Here is a 23,980-nt window from a genome sequence, read left to right as displayed (position 1 = left end):
AGCCATTTCCGGGTCCAGTGTTTTTCATACTACAATTATCTCAGTATACTACCACACCAGCATGTTTCATACAAAAACTCTAAAAGTACTAGTAACATTAGCCTTCCAAGCCCATTCAACTGTGTAGTAAGTTATCAAACTGCAGCTATCCTGACCAACTTTTCTCCCTAAGCCTTTTACCCAGAATGTTTTAAATTAAGGCAAAATTTCATTCTCTATCACCTGTTTACACAGACTGTTCCAATCAATGCTGCAACCAGGTATATCCAAAAGACATGCACATTTTAGAATAATATATCCCATGCAAGTACAAATGCTACAATTTAAATAGAAAGTACTCAGACAATGCAAGGCTACACAGTGCCTTCCACACATTTAGACCAAGTGTCTCGATCTGCACTGGCAACAAGAATACCCTCAAGGTTGGTTAAACATGATACCCTGGAGTTCATCCACATGCAAATCACCCAAGATAGAGTCCATTGTCATATTTTATCAAGTTACAGGTCACCATCTTTGTCTGAAGAATCCTACAGCTCCTATCTAGATTTGTGGAAGTGTCAGCACAAACCACAGACAGATCAGGGGCTTCCAGCCCAAGTCACCAAACTAACGGCTTTCTTTCTGCCGAGGTCTCCGGACCATAGAAGTACCAAGTTCAACAAACAGCTACTCCATAAGTACTCTTAAATACTTTTATTGCACAACCTAAATTTCGTGAAACTATGTGTGTTGCTTGAATCAGTGTTCAAACTTCATCAGACAAACACTGGTTACACGCGCCAGTACGATTTTAGAATACTAAGCAACATAATGATGTCATGAAACTAAAAATAGCCACATTTAAAAACAGTCATATTAGAAACCAGAGAAATATTCTAAACTTCAGCTTGCGTCAAGCTGGCAACTTAGTTATATTCGAACTGGTCGTGATAAGATAATTTAAGCACCTTTTTATGCACTTTTTACTTTAAAAAATGCTAGTATTTTAAATTGATTTAAACTGTGTATGAAGAGAGTTGAAGGAATTTTAACTGGTTATTCTTGCTCAGTAACTTGAACTAATAAAAAGCTAGTGTTGGCTGAATTTTTGTTATTTGCTAGTAATTACAGGTGTGGGGGTAGCCACAGTCAGTGATTTCCTGTCCTTGCATATTTAAACTGGTGCATGTGAAATACCTGCTTTAAAACTTCAGCTTGGCAAGCTAAGAACTTGGTTATATTCAACTGACGAGTAAGAGAATTTAAGTACCTTTTTATGCACTCCTTTACTTTAAAAATACAGTATTTAAAATTGATTTAAACTGTGTATGAAGGAGTGTTGACAAGCTAGCGGAATTTTTAAATGGTTATTCTGCTCTTCAGTAACTTGAACTCAAAAAGCTAGTGTTGGCTGAATTTTGTTATTTGCTAGTAATTACAGGGTGGGGGTAGCCACAGTCAGTGATTTCTCTGGTCCTTGCATATTTAAACCTCCTGGTGCATGTGAAGCCAATTCCTGCTTTTAAACTTCAGCTTGGCAAGCTATAAGAACTTCTGGTTATATTCAACTGGACGTGATAAGTAGAATTTAAGTGTCTTTTTATGCACTTTTACTTTAAAAATACAGTATTTAAAATTGATTTAAACTGTGTATGAAGGAGTGTTGAAGGAATTTTAATCTGGTTATTCTTAAGCTCCTCAAAAATCCTTGAACTAAAAGCTTAGCAAGTTGGCTGAACTTTTGTTATTTGCCTAGTAATTACAGGTGTGGGGGTAGCCATACAGTCTATGATTGTCCTGTCTTGCATATTTAAACGGGTGTATGTGAAATGAATTCCTGCTTTAAAAACTTCAGCTTGGCAAGCTAAGAACTGGTACATATCTAAACTGGACGATAAGCAAGAATTTAAGTACCTTTTTTATGCACTTTACTTTTTAAAAAATACAGTATTTAAATTGATTTAAACTTTGTATGAAGGAGTGTTGAAGGAATTTTTAACTGGTTATTCTGCTCTTTAGTAACTTGAACTGCGTTAGTGTTGGCTGAATTTTGTTATTTGCTAGTAATTACAGGTGTGGGGTAGCCAGTCTAGTGATTTCCTGTCCCGTGCATATTTAAACTGGTGCATGGAAATAATTCCTGTTTTAAAACTTCAGCTTCTGGCAAGTTAAGAACTGGTTATATTCAACTGGACGTGTGATAAGAGAATTTAAGCACCTTTTTTGCACTTTTACTTTAAAAAATACAGTATTTAAATTGATTTAAACTGTGTATGAAGGAGTGCAAGAAGGAATTTTAACTGGTTATTCTGCTCTTCAGTAACTTGAACTAAAAGCTGAGTGTTTGGCTGAATTTTGTTATTTGCTAGTAATTACAGGTGTGGGGTAGCCAGTCAGTGATTTCGTCCTTGCATATTTAAAGTGGTGCATCTGAAATAATTCCTGCTTTAAAACTTCAGCTTGGCAAGCTAAGAACTTGTTATATTCAACTGGACGTTTAAGAGAATTTAAGTACCTTCTTATGAACTTTTACTTCTAAAAAATACAGTATTTAAATTCTTTTAAACTGTGTATGAAGGAGTGTTGAAGGAATTTTTAACTGGTTATTCTGCTCTTCAGTAAATTTGAACTAAAAAGCTAGTGTTGGCTGAATTTTGTTATTTGCTAGTAATTACAGGTGGGGTAGCCACAGTCAGTGATTTCCTGTCCTTGTATATTTAAACTGGTGCATGTGAAATAATTCCTGCTTTAAAACTTCAGCTTGGCAAGCTAAGAACTTGGTTATATCCAGCTGGACGATAAGAGAATTCTAAGTACCTTTTATGCACTTTTACTTTTAAAAAATACAGTATTTAAATTGATTTAAACTGTATGAAGGAGTGTTGAAGGAATTTTTAACTGGTTATTCTGCTCTTCAGTAACTTGAACTAAAAGCTAGTGTTGGCTGAATTTTGTTATTTGCTAGTAATTACAGGTGGGGTAGCCACAGTCAGTGATTTCCCCTGTCCTTGCATATTTAAACTGGTGCATGTGAAATAATTCCCTGCGTTTAAAACTTCAGCCTTCAGCAAGCCAAGAACTTCCGTTTTTTCATATTCAACTGACGTATAAGAGAATTTAAGTACCTTTTATGCACTCTTTACTTTAAAAAATACAGTATTTAAATTGATTTAAACTGTGTATGAAGGAGTGTTAAAGGAAATTTTAACTGGTTATTCTGCTCTTCAGTAACTTGAACTAAAAAGCTATGCTGTTGGCTGAATTTTGCTACTATTTTGCTAGTAATTACAGGTGTGGGGGTAGCCACAGTCAGTGATTTGTCCCTGCATTAAACCGGTGCATGTGAAATAATTCCTGCTTTAAAACTTCTCTCAGCTTGCAAGCTTAAGAACTTAAGTTATATTCAACTGGGACGAGCAGAGAGAATTCTAAGTACCTTTTTATGCACTTTTACTTTTAAAAATACAGTATTTAAATTGATTTAAACTGTGTATGAAGGAGTGTTGAAGGAATTTTAACTGGTTATTCTGCCTTTCAGTAACTTGAACTAAAAAAAGCTAGTGTTATTGAATTCTGTTATTTGCTAGCAATTACAGGTGTGGGGTAGCCAAAGATCTATGATTTCCTGTCTCCGTGTTATTTAAACTGGTGTATGTGAAATAATTCCTGCTTTTATCTTAGTGGCATTGAAACTGCCCGCCTCAGCCTGCCTCCCCTGGGCCCATCTCATTTGCTCACCAACTGAGTGCAGTGAGATCATATCTCTGATTTCAGGCACTCCTACTGGGGTACAAAGAGAGCATCTGGGAAATAGAAAAAAAAAAAAAAATTGCTTATTTCCTGCCTTTCTTGTTAAGTGGTATTGAGACTATTCAGAGCTTCTGAGCCCCCAAGCCCTTCTGTGTTGAGGGAAGCCTCTAGCTTGCTTTTTTTTTTCTATAACTAGCCAGTTTTCTAGTTTCAGCACTCAAATCTGTTTCTTTGATCTCAAAGAACACTTGTTCAGAAAAAAAAAAAAAAAAAAAAAAAAAAAAAATTTCATCTGCTTACTGTACTTGTGTTTTTTACCTACTTCTTTTTTACTTTTGCATCATCTTAAATACTCACTGTATGGCTACTGCTTGGTGTAACTCATTCTAAGCCTTTGGTTTAAACACTTGGGCCAGACCAGTTAGTTGTTTTGTACTGAGAGGTTTGTGGTCTGCACTGTTGTGGCAGAACAGGTATTACATCCTTCAGGTTGAGAACTGCCATCAGGCCTGTGTCTGTTATTCTAAAGTGTATTAATTCTGGTTTAAGCATCTGGGCTAAGCCAGTTATTTGTAATATTAAGAGGGTTCGTGGTCTGCACTCTTGTGGGAGGAGAGGCTGGACTCTGCTCCTTCTGAGCTGGGGAATTTCTGTTAAAGGCTTATAGTGCATGCATATCTGAACTGTTTCTTTACTGGCAGGCGCTCTTGTTTGCTGTGGCATAGACTTCTGATCTCGGCCTGCTGGATCTAAAGGCTTTGTTTGTGTAACTTCTGAGCACTAATCCAGACATTCTCTAAAGTATTCAATGGTATTACTGCTTGGTTGTAACTTGATTAAAGTGTAGCTAATATTCAAGTCTTTTGATTGCCACTGGGTTTCAGACCAGTTATGCTCACATTAGGAAGGTTTGTGGTGCAAGCACTGTGGTGGCAGGACAGGTAGCTTTCATCCTTCTAAGTTGGGAACTGCTGATTGAGAGCCCAGTGTCCAAGTGTATTAGTTCTGGCTTATAATTTGGGCTTCAGGCCAGTTATTTTACACATTAAGAAGGTTTAGGACTGCACTCTTGTGGGAGAAGAGGCTGACTCTGCCCCTTCTGAGCTGGGAATTTTCTGGTTAAAGGTTTATGGTGCCTGAATATTTGAACTGTATCTTACTGAAATTGGTCTACCTTGCTTGCTCTATCATAGACTAGATCCAGGCCTACTGAATCTAGCTTGTTTATATACTTGTTTGTTTGCTTGTTATTTCCCTGGAAGCTAATTCACCTTAATATCAACTTCTCAGCGCCTTCTGTGGATCAATTAGTGATATCTGCAGTTGCTTACTGTACTTATTTCCCCTTGTTTCACCTTTGGAAAGAAAGTTACTGTTTGTCGCTTTTGCATTTAGTTACTTGTATCACATTGCACCTGTTACCTGGGCACTGCTCACTAAAGCAATTATATAAGTCAGCACTAAAAATTAAAAGCACTACACCTCACCCCACTGGCCCTTTGTTTTCACTAAGGATTTTCCCCAATATTATTCTAGCATGTCCAAAGGTCAAGCTGTTGTCAATCTCCTCTCTCCTGTCCAGCTGGTGAATCTGGGAATCTTGAGGCACATGTATAGTAACTGCCCCATGGTACAGATAACCCTCCCTCCTCCCACACATAACACACAAATACAGAGATGCAGCTATTTAGCCAAACTGGAGGCTGAGCTCTCTCAACCAGACCAGCAAGACCAGACAGGAGGAGAGAAGGCAACTACACACACCACAAAACCAGCCTCACATAATGCTACCACTCCACTGAACCAAACACATAAACACACAAAGACTGAGGCTCTGAGTAAAAATTTACCTAAACAGCAGAGGCCTCCAAAGCAGACACTCCAAAACAACTGCTACCAAGACACCCACAAGCAAAATACATAAACCACAAAAGAAAGCAGTCACAGCTCCTTACAAATACAACACCAAACATGGCTTACCAGAGACCTATAGTCAGACACACCGACGCCCCACCTACCAGGCTGAACAAGGAGAGGGTCACAGTAAGCTGCCTATCGGGCCCCCCAAAAAAAGAATCCCACAAAAAAAACACAAGCCACGGGTTTCCCCTCCCCCCCCGGGGGAAAAAAAAGGGGGTTTAAACCCAAATATTGAAAACCCCAAAGTTAAAAATTGGGGTTCCAAAATTGGTTTTGGGTTTTTGGGGAAGGGGGGGAACCTTTTGAACCCCCAAACCTTCCCTTCCCCGGGGACTTTGGCAATTTGAAAAGGGGGAAGGAAAAAAATAAAAAAAAAAAGGGGGGGGGCTCTCTGAAATTAAAATTTGGTACCCCCCCCCCCCCCCCCAAAAAAAAAAAAAAGGCCCAAAGGTTGCCCAAAAAACCCGGACCATCCCTTTCCTACAAAAGGATCCACATATTGGAAAGATGAAGTTTTAAACCATCCGGTGAAATCAAAAAAAAACTGCTCTCTTGAGCATGCTACAGGCCACCCTCTTCAGGAACCCACCGCCCCTGGACCGGATATTGTATCTCCAAAACCCATCTTTGGGGTATTCAACTACCCGAAAAATGGGAAAATAAGAAATTTTCTGCCCAAGGCCGGATTTCTAAATTCAAATCCCAGGCACTAGCCTTTCCCAGGAAGGAAAAAATATCAGATCTTTGTACAAACGGGGCAAAAGCTCCAACCCCGGAATATATCCTCATTGGTGAGACTGATCATAAACTAATCTCACGGAAATCCACATGCCCACCCCAAACAAAAAACCATCAGTGGCAACTCTAAAGCAAACTGCAACTACAAGACTGTGTGATCTCAAGGCCACCTGGTCAGATCGGAAAACCACAACCCAAGCTGGAAGTTTCTAACCATATGAAATATTCACTAGGCTGTCACAGAAGTCAAACAAACAAATACCCTTTTAATACTTCCCTCCATTGAGCAATAAAGGCAAAAAAATGCATCACTGCAATGCAAAGAACTGAATGTCACACAAACTACTACCATAGCTTTGGAAAAAACAAAGCAGCGCATCTCTGACCTCCCAACGCATCTAAAATGTGAGATGGATTTGTGTCAAACAGTAAGCATCCCTAAGCTGCTGAAAGCCTTTTAAGTAATTAAACCAAATAACCTTACGGCATCAGCATATATAGCAACTGCCCTCACATCTACAGTGAGCTCCATTAACCTTTGCTCAAAAATGGACAAGGAAAATTGGTAGCTGCGACTATGGGTATGTAATCTTAAGGAACTGGTTAGAAAAGAAACACAAAAAAACAAAAAAAAAAACTTGTTCCCACCAGTGCAAACAGCCCTGTTATTACCTCATGGCTTCAATGTAACCTTTGGCTGCAGCTACATGTACAGCAGTGGCTCCGGTTTTTGGGTGCACGTCATCAGCAATCTTACCACTGTTAAGCCACTGGCGAGCATCCTGCACCAACACCTCCTCCTCTTCACGCTTTTCTGGCCATAAGTCCGACATCAATACCTCATAAGATAAAAAGGGTCAGCATTATTTGATGTGTGCACAAATGACCTTGGATACAAAATCTGTGGCTAAAACAGCACAAAACCTTTACAGTTCAATTTAGACTAATTTTAGAAATGAAAAGCCCATAGAACATCTTAAGCATATTGCAGTACTCTATATTAATCAAATGATTAAAAATTAAGCCATTTCCAGGTCCAGTGTTTTTCATACTACAATTATCTCAGTATACTACCACACCAGCATGTTTCATACAAAAACTCTAAAAGTACTAGTAACATTAGCCTTCCAAGCCCATTCAACTGTGTAGTAAGTTATCAAACTGCAGCTATCCTGACCAACTTTTCTCCCTAAGCCTTTTACCCAGAATGTTTTAAATTAAGGCAAAATTTCATTCTCTATCACCTGTTTACACAGACTGTTCCAATCAATGCTGCAACCAGGTATATCCAAAAGACATGCACATTTTAGAATAATATATCCCATGCAAGTACAAATGCTACAATTTAAATAGAAAGTACTCAGACAATGCAAGGCTACACAGTGCCTTCCACACATTTAGACCAAGTGTCTCGATCTGCACTGGCAACAAGAATACCCTCAAGGTTGGTTAAACATGATACCCTGGAGTTCATCCACATGCAAATCACCCAAGATAGAGTCCATTGTCATATTTTATCAAGTTATAGGTCACCATCTTTGTCTGAAGAATCCTACAGCTCCTATCTAGATTTGTGGAAGTGTCAGCACAAACCACAGACGGTGGCTCCTTCAGCCCAAGTCACCAAACCACGGCTTTCTTCTGCCAAGGTCTCCGGACCATAGAAGTACCAAGTTCAACAAACAGCTACTCCACAAGTACTTTAAATACTTTTATTGCACAACCTAAATTTCGTGGAAACGATAAAGCGTTGCTTGAACTGTGTTCAAACTTCATCAGACAAACATTGGTTATCAAGGCCAGTACGCTTTTATATACTACATTATAATGATCTCATTAAATCTTAAAAAAAGAACATGTCACATTTGAAAACAGTCATATTTAATAAACCAGAGAAATATGAACCTATAATTGTACCAAACCAAATATATATGCATAAGTTATATGTATTTGTGTTTTTATGTTAAATGTATTACGTTTTCTCTGTAAATAATAGCATTTTGACATGTTTCCTGAAGTGTGTATGTAATATATACGTATGTATCCATCTAGGGACCAAAGTACACTATTATCATAAACTCTTCATATTATATGCTATATATGTATATAAAATCATTTATTCTTTTAAAATAATAAAATTTTCTTATTTAATCTATAACCTATTAACATATGATAACTGGGACAAGGAAATCTGTAGGGATGAAACCCTACCAAACATTTAATATGTCTATAAAAATAAATATAAATATGAAAATGTCTCCCTTAAACTATACCTAATAATATGATCTATTTTTTGTTTTGTGTTTTTATAAAATTAGTGGTTCAAAAATTTTTTTAACCAATTATGATTACATGTATTTCACAACAATACCTTCATTATCTAAGTAAGCTTTTTAATTTTAGTAGGCATGTAATTGAACAAACTTCATTCAATCCTGGGTCTCTACAAGATGTCAAACGTAGCTGCCATTCTAGTTCTTTTTTCTCAAGGACCAACTTCAACACATTTTCATGTGTCAGGTCCATGTAGTTTGTTTGTACTTGGTCTATAACCATAAAGTTGAATGTATGTCCTATATTTATATTACAATGTCTTGCCAAAGCATTTTCTTCTTTATTTTTTCTGATGGCATAAGTGTGCTCATATATCCGGTCTCTTAGTCGCCTCGTCCGCTTTTCCCCACATAAAATGACGGACATGTCTCACATTGGGCCAAATACACCACTCTTTTGCTATTACAGTTATAATTACCTTTTATAGTGTATGTTTCTTTTCCAATTTTAAAACTGTCTGCAGTGGTTATATAACTGCAGTACCTACATGAGCCACACTTCTTAGTACCTCCCTTTCTTTTTGTAGTATGTCCTTTGCTCTCTAACAATTGTTTTAGGTTCTTACCTCTTCTATAATGCTATGACTGGTCCATCATTTAAAATTTTGACCAATTCCCTGTCTAATGACAAACTGGACCAATACTTTCTAACTGTATGGCAAATCTGATTGGCTTCTGGACAATATGTAAAAATAAATGCTATATTGTAGTTTTTGTCTTTCCCACCAATGTTTTCTATTTCCACTTCTGCTGTTTCAGGGTGTTCTGTATTAACTTCCCCTATTTCAATGTCGCCACTGCTCACACCACTCTCCGTCTGGGGTATCCTAGCTAAAATTGCTTTATAGGTTCCATTTTCCCTCTTTCTCTTTACTTCCTTAGATATACCTTCCAGAAAACTAACTGGATAGCCTCTATGTGAAAACATTAGATGTAAATTATTACATTCTGTCTCAAAATCTTGATTCAAGGTGGTCATTTTGGCTGCTCACAAGTTGCCCCTTCACCACTGATTTCTTTTGGTGAAGGGATGTTGGCTCAAAAGTGAAGGTAAGTATTTGAAAAGGTTTCTTTTCTATGTATCTTGGATACATAGCCACGTAGTTTTATTTAACTCTATATCCAAAAGTTTACTTGCATTTTATCAAATTTCATCGTGAAACTTAAGGAAGGTGGTGGTGGCTGTAAGTTGTTCAACTAACTTTATTGCTTCCTCTTCTTGTCCTTTAGTTAAAATGAAAATATCGTCCAGAAACCTCTTATACATGTGAATGTCAGTACTCCAAGATTGGTTTAACACATATGTAGTTTCCCAATACGCTAATACTATATTTGCAAAGCTACCTCCTACTGGGGACCCCATTGCCACTCCAGACGTTTGAACATACAACTTGTTTTCAAAGGAGACAAAATTGTTTTTAAGTATACAATCCAGTAATTTCTCCACAATTCTACATTCATTTTGTGTTGCTCCCTTTGATTTTATAAACTCCACTACCCATTTGATTCCCAAATCTTGTGGTATACAGGTATACAAATCACAAATATCTATGGTCACAAAATTCAGTGACGAATCATATTGTGTATTCTGTAAGTCCTCCAAGAAGGACCAGGAATCTTTAAGAATTTGTTTTTGAGTTCCTATATACTTTTTTAAAAGTCCGTCTACAAATTTAGCGCAAGGATATGTTATCGATTGCCTTGCGTCTACCAAAGTACGGAAAGGTGGGTTCCTCAAGTTTTTGTGGAGTTTAGGGATGCCAAATATTTTTGGTATCCTTGGAGCTGGAATGGTTAAATAGTGGTTTTGTTCAATAGTAATTAGTCCTTCCAAATATAAGTCATTAATAATCGATCTTATATTTTGGTGGGCCTTGTTTAGTTCATTTCTACTGGAGTTTTCATAAGTGTCCTTCTCTAACAAACTTAACATCACTTTGGAATAGTCTACATTGTGTACTACCACTAGACCTCCTCCTTTGTCAGGTTTCATCAGTCTTATTGGTAGGCTTCTAAGGGAAAGAACAAGGGCATTGGACATTGTTTTTGATACTGGGAATTGGCTCAGTAAAGAACTCACTTTCGACGGAGAACAAAGTGCTGGTGTAGACACAATCGAAGCAGTAAGTACATCCAGTTTAACAGAAAAACTAAAAATGTTTGATACGAATTTATTTAAAATGAAAAAGGCACAACTAGAACTCAACTATTTAAATAAATGTATAAAAGAAAATATTGTACCAAAGGGATTAAGACTGTTTTCCTACCCAAATGGGTTAGAATTCGGATCAGCTTTTTTTAACGAATTGACAGGGTTATATAACCAACATGGATTGGAAATCCTAAGGTGCATGACCAAACACTATCAGATAGCTCTGGATGTACTGATAGAAGAAACTACTGCTTTAGAAAAAGATATTAAAAGTGACTTAAACTTTCATAGATATGAATATGAATTTGAAAGAACACTGACAAGCATTGCACAACAAATGGTGAAACTGAAGACCATTAAAATCAAAAAATTAAACAGGGATTTAAAAGCTTATGAGGAGGGGACAGCTTTCCCAAAGCCTCCGAATATACCCAACAACAAAAATGGGAGACCTAAAAACCCTCATTCCAATAAACCCCCAAATTTTGAAAGATATGTTTTAAAAGACAACGACCAGAATCACAATGAAAATGTTCAAAATTTAGATTTAGAATTTGAGGCTACTGGAGATGATTGTGCAATAGAAGAAGAACAAGCCCAAAATGAAACTTTTAATAGAGGGAATAACATGGACTGGCACTCGGAAAAACACTTCCAGCAGCCTCAACGACAACAACAACAAAAAAACTTCAGAGGGGGGAGGGGGGCTACTTGGAGACCACAACCAGGCAATGGACAGAGGAGACAGTACAATACCAGGAGTACGAACAAACAGTGGAATTGACATTGGTAGAGACCATTACAAATCAAACTGGAGACTTTACAATTTACAACTTTACTGGATGCTACATTGACAAAACTTTAGTCGAACTTTTTGCTAAGGGATTAACTTTTGTGCCAACAAAAAGTTGTGATATAGTAGAGTTATTGATTGACTTCAAGATGTTTATGCGGAAACTGAATTTAAACATTATGTTTGGGGGTGTAAATAATAACACCACAAACGAGTTACATGTGACTAGCAGTTTCAATCCACCACAAAATCCTTTACTATGTATGTATGAATTTTTGTGTGAAAATGAATTTAGGAACATAGTAAAAGGACATAAAAGGAATAGAAATGTAAACAAAAATGCAAACATCACAAGTGAAGAAAACAGCCTTCTTCTTTCCCTTAGAAGCCTACCAATAAGACTGATGAAACCTGACAAAGGAGGAGGTCTAGTGGTAGTACACAATGTAGACTATTCCAAAGTGATGTTAAGTTTGTTAGAGAAGGACACTTATGAAAACTCCAGTAGAAATGAACTAAACAAGGCCCACCAAAATATAAGATCGATTATTGATGACTTGTATTTGGAAGGACTAATTACTATTGAACAAAACCACTATTTAACCATTCCAGCTCCAAGGATACCAAAAATATTTGGCATCCCTAAACTCCACAAAAACTTGAGGAACCCACCTTTCCGTACTTTGGTAGATGCAAGGCAATCGATAACATATCCTTGCGCTAAATTTGTAGACGGACTTTTAAAAAAGTCTATAGGAACTCAAAAACAAATTCTTAAAGATTCCTGGTCCTTCTTGGAGGACTTACAGAATACACAATATGATTTGTCACTGAATTTTGTGACCATAGATATTTGTGATTTGTATACCTGTATACCACAAGATTTGGGAATCAAATGGGTAGTGGAGTTTATAAAATCAAAGGGAGCAACACAAAATGAATGTAGAATTGTGGAGAAATTACTGGATTGTATACTTAAAAACAATTTTGTCTCCTTTGAAAACAAGTTGTATGTTCAAAAGTCTGGAGTGGCAATGGGGTCCCCAGTAGGAGGTAGCTTTGCAAATATAGTATTAGCGTATTGGGAAACTACATATGTGTTAAACCAATCTTGGAGTACTGACATTCACATGTATAAGAGGTTTCTGGACGATATTTTCATTTTAACTAAAGGACAAGAAGAGGAAGCAATAAAGTTAGTTGAACAACTTACAGCCACCACCACCTTCCTTAAGTTTACGATGAAATTTGATAAAATGCAAGTAAACTTTTTGGATATAGAGTTAAATAAAACTACACGTGGCTATGTATCCAAGATACATAGAAAAGAAACCTTTTCAAATACTTACCTTCACTTTTCGAGCCAACATCCCCTTCACCAAAAGAAATCAGTGGTGAAGGGGCAACTTGTGAGAGCAGCCAAAATGACCACCTTGAATCAAGATTTTGAGACAGAATGTAATAATTTACATCTAATGTTTTCACATAGAGGCTATCCAGTTAGTTTTCTGGAAGGTATATTTAAGGAAGTAAAGAGAAAGAGGGAAAATGGAACCTATAAAGCAATTTTAGCTAGGATACCCCAGACGGAGAGTGGTGTGAGCAGTGGCGACATTGAAATAGGGGAAGTTAATACAGAACACCCTGAAACAGCAGAAGTGGAAATAGAAAACATTGGTGGGAAAGACAAAAACTACAATATAGCATTTATTTTTACATATTGCCCAGAAGCCAATCAGATTTGCCATACAGTTAGAAAGTATTGGTCCAGTTTGTCATTAGACAGGGAATTGGTCAAAATTTTAAATGATGGACCAGTCATAACGTATAGAAGAGGTAAGAACCTAAAACAATTGTTAGAGAGCAAAGGACATACTACAAAAAGAAAGGGAGGTACTAAGAAGTGTGGCTCATGTAGGTACTGCAGTTATATAACCACTGCAGACAGTTTTAAAATTGGAAAAGAAACATACACTATAAAAGGTAATTATAACTGTAATAGCAAAAGAGTGGTGTATTTGGCCCAATGTGAGACATGTCCGTCATTTTATGTGGGGAAAACGGACAGACGACTAAGAGACCGGATATATGAGCACACTTATGCCATCAGAAAAAATAAAGAAGAAAATGCTTTGGCAAGACATTGTAATATAAATATATGACATACATTCAACTTTATGGTTATAGACCAAGTACAAACAAACTACATGGACCTGACACATGAAAATGTGTTGAAGTTGGTCCTTGAGAAAAAAGAACTAGAATGGCAGCTACGTTTGACATCTTGTAGAGACCCAGGATTGAATGAAGTTTGTTCAATTACATGCCTACTAAAATTAAAAAGCTTACTTAGATAATGAAGGTATTGTTGTGAAATACATGTAATCATAATTGGTTAAAAAAATTTTTGAACCACTAATTTTATAAAAACACACAACAAAAAATAGATCATATTATTAGGTATAGTTTAAGGGAGACATTTTCATATTTATATTTATTTTTATAGACATATTAAATGTTTGGTAGGGTTTCATCCCTACAGATTTCCTTGTCCCAGTTATCATATGTTAATAGGTTATAGATTAAATAAGAAAATTTTATTATTTTAAAAGAATAAATGATTTTATATACATATATAGCATATAATATGAAGAGTTTATGATAATAGTGTACTTTGGTCCCTAGATGGATACATACGTATATATTACATACACACTTCAGGAAACATGTTAAAATGCCATTATTTACAGAGAAAACGTAATACATTTAACATAAAAACACAAATACATATAACTTATGCATATATATTTGGTTTGGTACAATTATATGATATTTCTCTGGTTTTTAAATATGACTGTTTTTAAATGTGACTGTTTTTTTAAGATTTCATGACATCATTATATTGTAGTATTTAAATGCGTACTGGCGCGATAATTAGAAGTTATGTACCTACCATAACGTTCCATGTTAGTTGTCTTCTCTCGCCTTCTTTCTTGCTGGATGGGTTCGGAGCCGATCCTCGGCTCCGACTCGGCACTAGCTTTAGCTCGAGAACTCCTTTTACCAGCTCGAGGCAACCCTATATCCCATGATGCAAGGCGGAACTACCTCAGATCTCGTTTGGCAGCTAACTAACCCTGCTAAAGACTTATCCTAATATAATTAGGAACCATGGTTCCTAAAAGAAGTCCTCATAACAATGCTCCAGAGGAAGCAATCTAATAGGAACTCTCCAAGATCTGTCCAGGCCAGGGGAAGGAGGGAGGACGAAGAAAGAAGGCGAGAAGACAACTAACATGGAACGTTATGGTAGGTACATAACTTCTAAATGTTAAGTTGTCAATCTCGCCTTCATTCTTGCTGGATGGGACCGCCCCTAGCACCTGTATCCCGGTGGCTCAATGGAACAGACTCTTGAGAACAGTGGAACCAAAACTGGCCCTATCTCTGGAGGCCAAATCCAACTTGTAATGAGACACAAAGGTATGAGGCGTGGCCCAAGTAGCTGCTGCACAAATAGTGTCAATGGGAAGTCTATCCTGAAAGGCTACAGAAGTGGATAGACTCCTGGTCGAATGTGCTTTTGGCTTAGAAGATAGTTGTTTGCCCCTTAGAGAGTACACATAGGAAATGGTGGAAGTCAACCATCTAGATAAGGTCACTTTAGATACTGGAAGACCCAACCTGTTTCCTGCATAGGAGACAAACAATTGGTCTGATTTTCTAACTTGTTTAGTCCTATGTAAATAGTACATGAGCTGACGATGAACATCCAAAAAATGCAGCTTTGTTCAGCTCTGTCAGAATAGTTAGGAAAGAAAACTGGTAGATCAATAGATTGGTTAATATTGGCTTGAGATACAACCTTGGGAAGAAAGGAAGGGTTAGTTCTGAGCGAAACCCTATCCTTATGAAACACCAGATAAGGTGAACGAATACAGAGGGCCTGAATCTCAGAAACTCTTCTTGCAGAAGTAACAGCCAGCAAAAATATAGTTTTCCATGTCAACAACTTTAAAGAACACGAGCAGACGGTTCGAAGGAGGTAGAATTAGGGATGCCAACATTAAGTTCAGATCCCATTGCGGAGGAGGATGTTTCACAGGCGGTTTTAGGAGAAAACTCCTCTCAAAAAGGCTTTGCATAACCTATGAGACATGATGTTATTGTCCTGCAAGCCAACATGAAATTTGGAAATAGCAGCCATTTGTACTTTGACTGTAGATGATGACGATCCCGAATGAAAAACCTCCGCCAGGAAATCCAAAACAGAATGTATAGGAGCGTGAAAGGATCAATATTTCTGGCGCTTGCCCAATAGAAAAACGCCGCCACTTGTTAGCATAAACAGTTCTAGTGGACGACTTTAAAGAAGACACTAAAATGTCTCTGACTGAGTCCGAAATCATTGGTAGCCTGGCTAGGAAGGAAGTGGAGCAACCAAGCAGTGAGGTTGAGAGAATGAATGGCTCGGTGCTGCTGACCCGACTGGTGGATTAAAAGATCCGAACTGGGTCCAGATGCCAGGGCTGCACCAGAAGGTGATGATGTAGAGACGGAAACCAAATTTGTCGAGGCCAATATGGAGCAATGAGGATCAATTTGGCTCTCAAACGGTGGCTTTCTGAATGACTTGTGGAATCAATGGAAAGGGAGGAAAAGCATAAAGAAGTCCCCGAGGCCAATCCTGGGTTAGAGAGTCTCTCAAGGGTTGGCCTGGAAGAGGAAATAGTGTGAAGTAATCTGGGCACTTGCTGTTTTGAGGGGTAGCAAAAAGATCGCAACAAGGGGTGCCCCACTTCAGAAAAATCTGATCCACTACCGACTGATTGAGAGACCACTCGTGAGGCATCAGAATAGATCTGCTTAGCCTGTCCGCCAATAGGTTGGACCTGCCGGGGATGTGCGTTGCTATCAGAAACCGCTGAGAAGAGATCGCCCATTGCCAAAGTCTGAGAGCTTCTCGACATAAGGGATAGGACCTGGTTCCGCCCTGTTTGTTGATGTACCAGACCACGGACATGTTGTCCGTCTGTACTGCAATAGTCTCTTTGGGAAGAAAGTCGTCGAGGGCTTGCAACGTTAAAAGCACTGCTCTCATCTCCAGGACATTTATGTGCAGGTGGTATTCTATGGGTTGCCACGTGCCGTGGACCATCCTGCCCTGATAATGCCCCCCCCACCTGATCAGAGAGGCATCCGTGGTGACTGTGGCAACTGGAGGAGGGGGAACAAATGGTCGGCCCTGATGAAGAAGAGGGGAAGATACCCACCATCGTAGATGAGCCCTGCAAGACTGTGTCACTAAGATCTCGTGTCTCATGGGCAGATCGTGGTACGACCACTGCGTGAACAACATCCACTGCAGGAGACGCATGTGGAAGCGAGCTAGTGGAAGAAGAACAATGGCTGCAGCCATTAGGCCTAGAACCTTCAAGACAAACCTGGCTTTGACCTTGTTGCTTTGTAACAGAAGCTGAACAAATTTCTGGATGTCCAGAATCCTTTGATTTGTTAGCCTGGCTAACATTTTGACGGTATCTAACTCTGCGCCTATAAAGGTGATAGATTGGCAAGGCAGCAGAGAGGATTTTTCAAATTCACCAAATTCCTAGACTCTTGCAAAGTTGTAAGGTGTAGTCTCTGGACCAAGAAGCTGATCCTTGAGGTGGCGGAGAGGAGCCAGTCGTCCAAATAAGGAAACACTTGGAATCCTCGACGCCTCAGGTGAGCTGTGACCACCGCCATGCATTTGGTGAACACTCTGGGGCTGAAGTGAGGCCAAAGGGCAGTGCTCTGAATTGGTAATGACTGGCTCCCAGCCGAAGCGGAGAAACCTTCTGGAGCCGCCTGTGAATCTTTATATGATAGTACGCATCCTGAAGGTCTATCGAGCACATCCAGTTGTCCTTGCCCAGAAAGGGCAGAATGGATTGCAGCGTGACCATCCGAATCTTGCCTTTTGACAGACTTGTTTAGTCTGCTTAGGTCTAGTATTGGTCTCCAATCTCCGCCCTTTTGGGGACCAAAAGAATCTTGAGTAGAAGCCGGATCCTACTTGGTCTGCCGGCACTGTTTGATGGCTCTTTTCCCAGGAGTTTTGAAACTTCCTGTTTTGCCAATTCCCTTTGACCGGGTGAGATGTCTGGAAGGGATTGTAGAGGTACGGAAACCTTTCAAGGGGATTTTGTAACCCTCGGATATAATCGACTGTACCCACTTCTCTTGTGATAGGGATTGCCAGGCTACTGGGTACAGCGAATTCTTCCCCGACTGCCTCCAAGGGTGGACAGTCGGGCAACACCTCAGGGATGCTGAAAGGGCTTCTCAGGAACAGGCTCCCTGTTGCCTTGTTTCTGAGTTCACCCCCTGTCTCTATGGCGGCGTGTATTATTGTTACCCCCTCTTCCTCTAGGGGTAAACTGACCACGTGTGTCCGTGTAGCTCCTTGGGCTTTACAGAACCACATCTTCCCCTTCTGACCCTTGGGATATGGTCTAGAAGGAGTGGAAACCTGGACTCCAACGGCAGAAAGAGCTTTACCGCCTTGTTCACATCTGGTCAAAGTATCCTTCACCTGAGGTCCGAACAAAGCCGAACCGTCAAAGGGGTGTTGGTGAAGGACGCCTTAAAGGGGTCTGCAAAATTACACAGCCGCATCCAGGCTTGGCGCCTAAGAGCAACACCTGTGCCTGCGGCCCTGCTTGCTCCATCGGCTGCATAAGATATGAGCCGCATGGAGGAGTTAGATATCGAATTCAGGATAGCTAGCTGAGAGGCAATCTTTTCCTGAGCCCCAGCAGCTGAAGGATCCTGGACTACTTCTCCCAGTTCCTTGAGAATATCTCGTTGAAGCCTGGTGAAGTGACAAAGGTAATTCAGCGAACGCATTGCAAAGGTCGCTGAAGAAAACATCCGCTTCCATACCTGTCCATGGTCCTAGAATCCTTATTAGGAGGATGGACAGGTACTGAAGGATCCACCAGTTCCTTCTTAGTGGCCGCCACCACCATAGCATCCACAGAGACACCTTTGGACAGGAACTGTTTGTCCGAAGGGGCCGTGATGAACTTGGATGGTCTCCTGGGGACAGGTTCCACAGAATCTGGAGCGCCACGCCTTCCGAGCCACTACCTGCATGAGTGGGTCGAAGGCGGAGACACCCAGGAGGTGGAGGGTCGGGATCCAAAGCCTCCAGGTATACCGACTCATCCTCGGAGGGGTCAATGGAGGGCCAATTCCCCTCTGTTTGAGGAGCTCAAGGATGTCTGAAAATGAGACATCCTCAGAGGGGACCGTGGGAACCCTCCGACTCATCTAAGTCGGTATCAGATGTAGTAGACTCAGGAGTCTGTGTGTTTCCTCTTACACGCCCTCTTCCGAGGGGGTTCCCCTGCAGGGTCAGGAGAAACCTCGGAAGAGGAGGAAATTCCCAGTGGGGAAACCTGGGGCGATGGATCCCTGGGCCTGAGAGCAAGAGGCTGGCAAGAGGCATCTGCAGGCACTGATGAGGGAGGAGCTAGAGGGATAGACCGCTGACCAGGCTCAGAGGCCAGGACACTCCTCATCACCTCAAAGGCTCCCTCCCGGGAGACCTGAACACACCCGCCAAGAAACAGGAATGGTCGGCTCCAAGGAGAGAGAAGGCTCCGAGGCGATGTCGGCGCCGAGCTTACAAAGCCAAGCTCCGAGAGGGAGAGCGGGTCGGACAAGGGTCCGATGCCACTAGCCCCTCGGAGCCGACAGTGGAAACCCGACGACCGGATCCCTCCAAGGAAAGTCTCAAGGAGGAGATCGGAGCCGAGGATGACGGAGCCAAGGATGTATCGGCTCCGGCATCGAAACAGTCGCTGTCCCAAGAAGCTCCGCCCGAACTCTGGTGTGGAGTCGGAGGAGGAATCTCAAGAATTGGGGCTGTAGCCAAGTCTGTTGAGACGGGCTATGGAGCATTTGGGCCAGTGTCTGAGACTTCAACAGCCTGCTTACCACCCTCTCCAAATCGTGGTCAGACAGCCTGGAAGATCTCAAGATCGGCTCGATGGCTCCGCCCGACAAAAGAGGAGACCCCGGAGCCGAGTGAATACTTAGTATCAAGGGGACCGGATCTCTACGGGCCGGAGCCATCGGAGCCGAAGTCCCTTGAACTCCAGATGGAGCCGAGGATCTCGCCCGATGCTGGATAAAGTGTCGGCTCCAGCCGGAGCCGACAAGGCAACAGTAGTCAGGGTATCGGAGCCGGCCGGCACCGAACCCACTACGCTAGCAGAAGAAGCATCGGCTCCAGCCGGAGCCGATATCGGCTCCGACGGAGCCGGAGCCACCGGAGGAGGCTTGGACACTGTAGCCTGAGCCTTCGGTGGCTTAAGAGGTTTTCCTGCCCCTTGCTTAGGAGGAGAACCTTCAGGTTTTAACAAACCTCGGAGGATCAGTTTGTTCCTCCTTTCCTGCAGGACTCTCTGGCTAAAGGCATGACACAACGCACAGGAGTCCTGCAGGTGCAAAGGCCCCAGGCAATACACACAAGAAGTGTGACAGTCTGTCAGGGACATTTTCTGACAGCACTGGTCACACTTCTTGAAGCCTGAGACCTTGCCTTCCCTAGACATCCTAAAAGGATATACACAAACAGTCCCCACAAACACACAACTTAATCCCTACACAGACACACAGGAAGGGAATAACTTGGGGAACTAGGCCTGACTAAAACTTTAACTGAAAAAAATATTTTAAAAGTTTAAAAAGGAAGGGAATAGGGTGGGCTGTACTAAATACAGGCTAACCTAACACTGAAGGGAAATTAAACCCCTAACTAAACTTTTTTCTTCTTTAACAAGAAAAACTTACCTCAGCTGGCAAAGGAGACCTCTTTCGCTAAGCGGCAAACGAGATCTGAGGTAGTTCCGCCTTGCATCATGGGATATAGGGTTGCCTCGAGCTGGTAAAAGGAGTTCTCGAGCTAAAGCTAGTGCCGAGTCGGAGCCGAGGATCGGCTCCGAACCCATCCAGCAAGAATGAAGGCGAGATTGACAACTTAACATCCAGTGTTTGTCTGATGAAGTTTGAACACTGATTCAAACGAAAAACGCTTTATGCGTTTCACGAAATTTGGGTTGTGCAATAAAAGTATTTAAAGTACTTGTGGAGTAGCTGTTTGTTGAACTTGGTACTTCTATGGTCCGGAGACCTTGGCAGAAGAAAGCCGTGGTTTGGTGACTTGGGCTGAAGGAGCCGCCGTCTGTGGTTTGTGCTGACACTTCCATTTTTCGTATTTTAGAGCTTGGTGTTTGTTCTACAGTTCCTATCTAGATTTGTTAGAGGCACTAGCCATTCAAACACTCTATTCATGGCAGACTGACTACTCCTCTATTGAGTGGGAAGCATACACTGGCTCCAACTTGCAGGCACATTTCCTGGACTTTATCAACAAAAATACCCATGATCAGTTTAGTGCACATTTCAACCAGAGGTTCAAACGTAAACGGAACTTGCTCTCACCAATATGGGAAAGTGCTGATGACCCCTGCTCCAGCACCCCCCTACTACATGTCACAACCTCACAGGTCAGATCAGATCACAAAGCTGTCTCATTCGGAAAAAAAATTTAACTCTGAAAATCTATCAAAACCTGTTACAGTTGGAAACTATTCTAAAGCAAATTACATCCTATTAAGTGACAGCTTGTCAAAATTCAATGCCTCGCACAACCCAGAGGTCACAACAGCCTATACAGAATTATTCACAAAAACACAGTACAAACATGTAAATGGCTATTTAGAGGCTGCTGTACCTACCAGAAGCCCAAAATAACCCCACAAAATAAACCACACTAGTGGAATCAATCTTAACAGGATATATAAGAAAAGGAAAAAAGTCATGGCCAAAGTCAGAAAAAAGCAACTCATGTAATTAAAAACTCACTAACAAAACTAAACAGGAAACTAAGAGGAATAATTAAATGCAACAAGGCCAATTACAAGGTCAAGACAGCTTCCCAAGCTAAAGATAACTACAAGGCCTTCTACAGCCATGTCTGAAACCTCAAAGGTAACACACAACAGTGTGCAAAACTGATAGTAAATGGTGCCACCTTCACTGAGCAGAGGGAAAAAGCAAATCGCTGGCAGACAAATTCAGTTCAAACTTTAATCTCCCCACTCCCTCTGACATCTCTTTTGAAATTCCTGCAGCATAAGCCCCCCCCCCCCCAAAAAAAAAAATTATCATTAGGGAGCAGTTCATAGAGTCTCTCAGCAAGGCCTCAACAGAGCCCAACAATATCCCAGGTTGCCTCCTGAACATCCTGCAATATGACCTCAGCCTGCAACATGACCTATCAGGACCACCTGAGTAACTTTTCAACCAGAGCCTCAAAACCAGGCTACATACCAAGCGACTAAAGGACTGCAACAGCTATCCCCCTTCACAGGAGTGGACTATCAATTGACCCTAGAAACTACAGATCCATTAGTCTGACTAGTCTAAAATGCAAAGCCATGGAATGAACTATCAGGGAAATGATCAACAGACATTGGCAACGTATGTGATGTATACTACACTTAAATGGAAAAATGTTAAAATGACTTGTTCCCTTTTCAGTTAATGCACATCTGCTTATGTCTTAAGTGATAATTTAATAAAGGTGTTTAAAAAAAAAACAAAGACATTGGCAACCTACAGACACTGAACTCATCCCAGTTTGGTTTTGTCAAAGGAAGGCCATGTCTACTTAACCTGGTAGATTTCTTTGAGGAGGTAATTAAAGCAATGAAGGAAGGGAAAACTGCATACCGCCTACCTAGACTTGGTTAAGGCATTCATCACAATACTCCACTCTGTTAATGTAGACAAATTCACAGAACCAGGCATTAAATCCCTACACAGCTTGCTGGACTGCCAGCTGGCTCACAGATAGGACCCAAAAAGTTAGAACTGGTGATACTACTTCCACCAAGAGGCAGGCCAACACTGAAGTACAAGGTTCCATGCTGGGCCCACTCCAGTCTGGAATCTAATTCTCAGAGGTCAACGCTAAAGTCAAGGGCCTCAGGCTTACCAAGTTCACAGATGACTGCAAATCTGGAATTATCGAATTCTCCCCTTGAGAACATCCTGCAAGACAATCTAGCACAGGCAAATGATTAGCGCCAAAGCCACTGATTAAAATTCAAAGAAGTGCATTATAGTGCCTTTTCAGAAAACATCTACCTACACAAATTACTCCATTGATAAGACATCCTTAAGAGCTGATCCAGTAGTTGAGAGATCTGGGAACATACAAGGACAGTAATCTGGCCTTTGACCAACAGAGAACCAAGGTAGATTATATGTCACCCCAATGTACCAGTAACGGTATGGAATCCAGGTCCAAGGAAGTTATAGTACCAATCTACTCTTCCCTTATCAGACCCATCACCGAATACAATGCTCCTTTGGCATGTACATGACTAGGCATATGCAACAGCTGGGATGCCCACAGAGGTTCCTCACCAACAGGATCCATGATATTTATACACTGTCCTTTTCAGATCTATTTATAGCCCCACCTCTACACTCCATCTCCTATAGGTTGTTGAGAGGCGACATGTGTTTGGCATATACAGCATCCTTAGATCCACCCCTGTTGGAGCTTCTGCAGATCCACAAAATGAGCAGCACCAGAAACACTAAATCCAGGGATTTGAACTTTACTTGAAACACAAATAGAACATACTAGCAAGACAGATGTGCGACTCAAAGGGTCCTGTGCTCTGGAACAAGTTCCCTATACATACGAGTCCACTTCTAACCCTATTCAAACTTAATCTTGACCAGTGGATGTGAAACTGGGAATTCATTCCCAGGCTGGCTCGTGAGTCCATTACACACACACAAGCAATAGTAAACATTTCCTAACATATCCCTCCCGCCCACATAATTTTTAACAACATCCAAACAAACCTACTTCTAATATACCCCCCATTAAGATGCACATGTTACAAAGTGATGCAATTGGTTTGGGCTACACTGTTAACCTTATAAAAGCCCTAGTCTTGTATTCATTAGCCTAGTATACACCTATAAACCTATGTATGCAGGACTGTCAGCAAATCACGTTAACATGGAAAAATTATAATCTTGTTTAGAAGACTGTCTAAAGAACATTTGTCTTATTATGACTGTTAAGGCATAAACCCTACAGTAAAACTGATAGAAAACTACAAGACAAAAAGCTTTGCTAGAAAGCTTTGAGTGCAGATTTCATTCAGACAGCATGCAGACAATTTTCATATGCCTACAGTCAGATGCCACAAACATCTCTTGAAGGAGGAATTT

General features: G+C 40.7%; 1 protein-coding gene across 1 annotated transcript in view; it reads right to left on the bottom strand.

The window, feature by feature from the left end:
* The window catches only part of PPP1R12C (protein phosphatase 1 regulatory subunit 12C), a gene marked incomplete in the record, with an annotated part of 1,670,410 nt that overhangs the window by 1,510,573 nt on the left and 135,857 nt on the right, over window positions 1-23,980 (bottom strand).

This window comes from Protopterus annectens, chromosome 17.part0, assembly GCF_019279795.1.
Source record: "Protopterus annectens isolate FY-2018-M chromosome 17.part0, PAN1.0, whole genome shotgun sequence".
NCBI lineage: Eukaryota > Metazoa > Chordata > Ceratodontiformes > Protopteridae > Protopterus > Protopterus annectens.
This window is presented reverse-complemented; position numbering and strand designations above follow the sequence as displayed.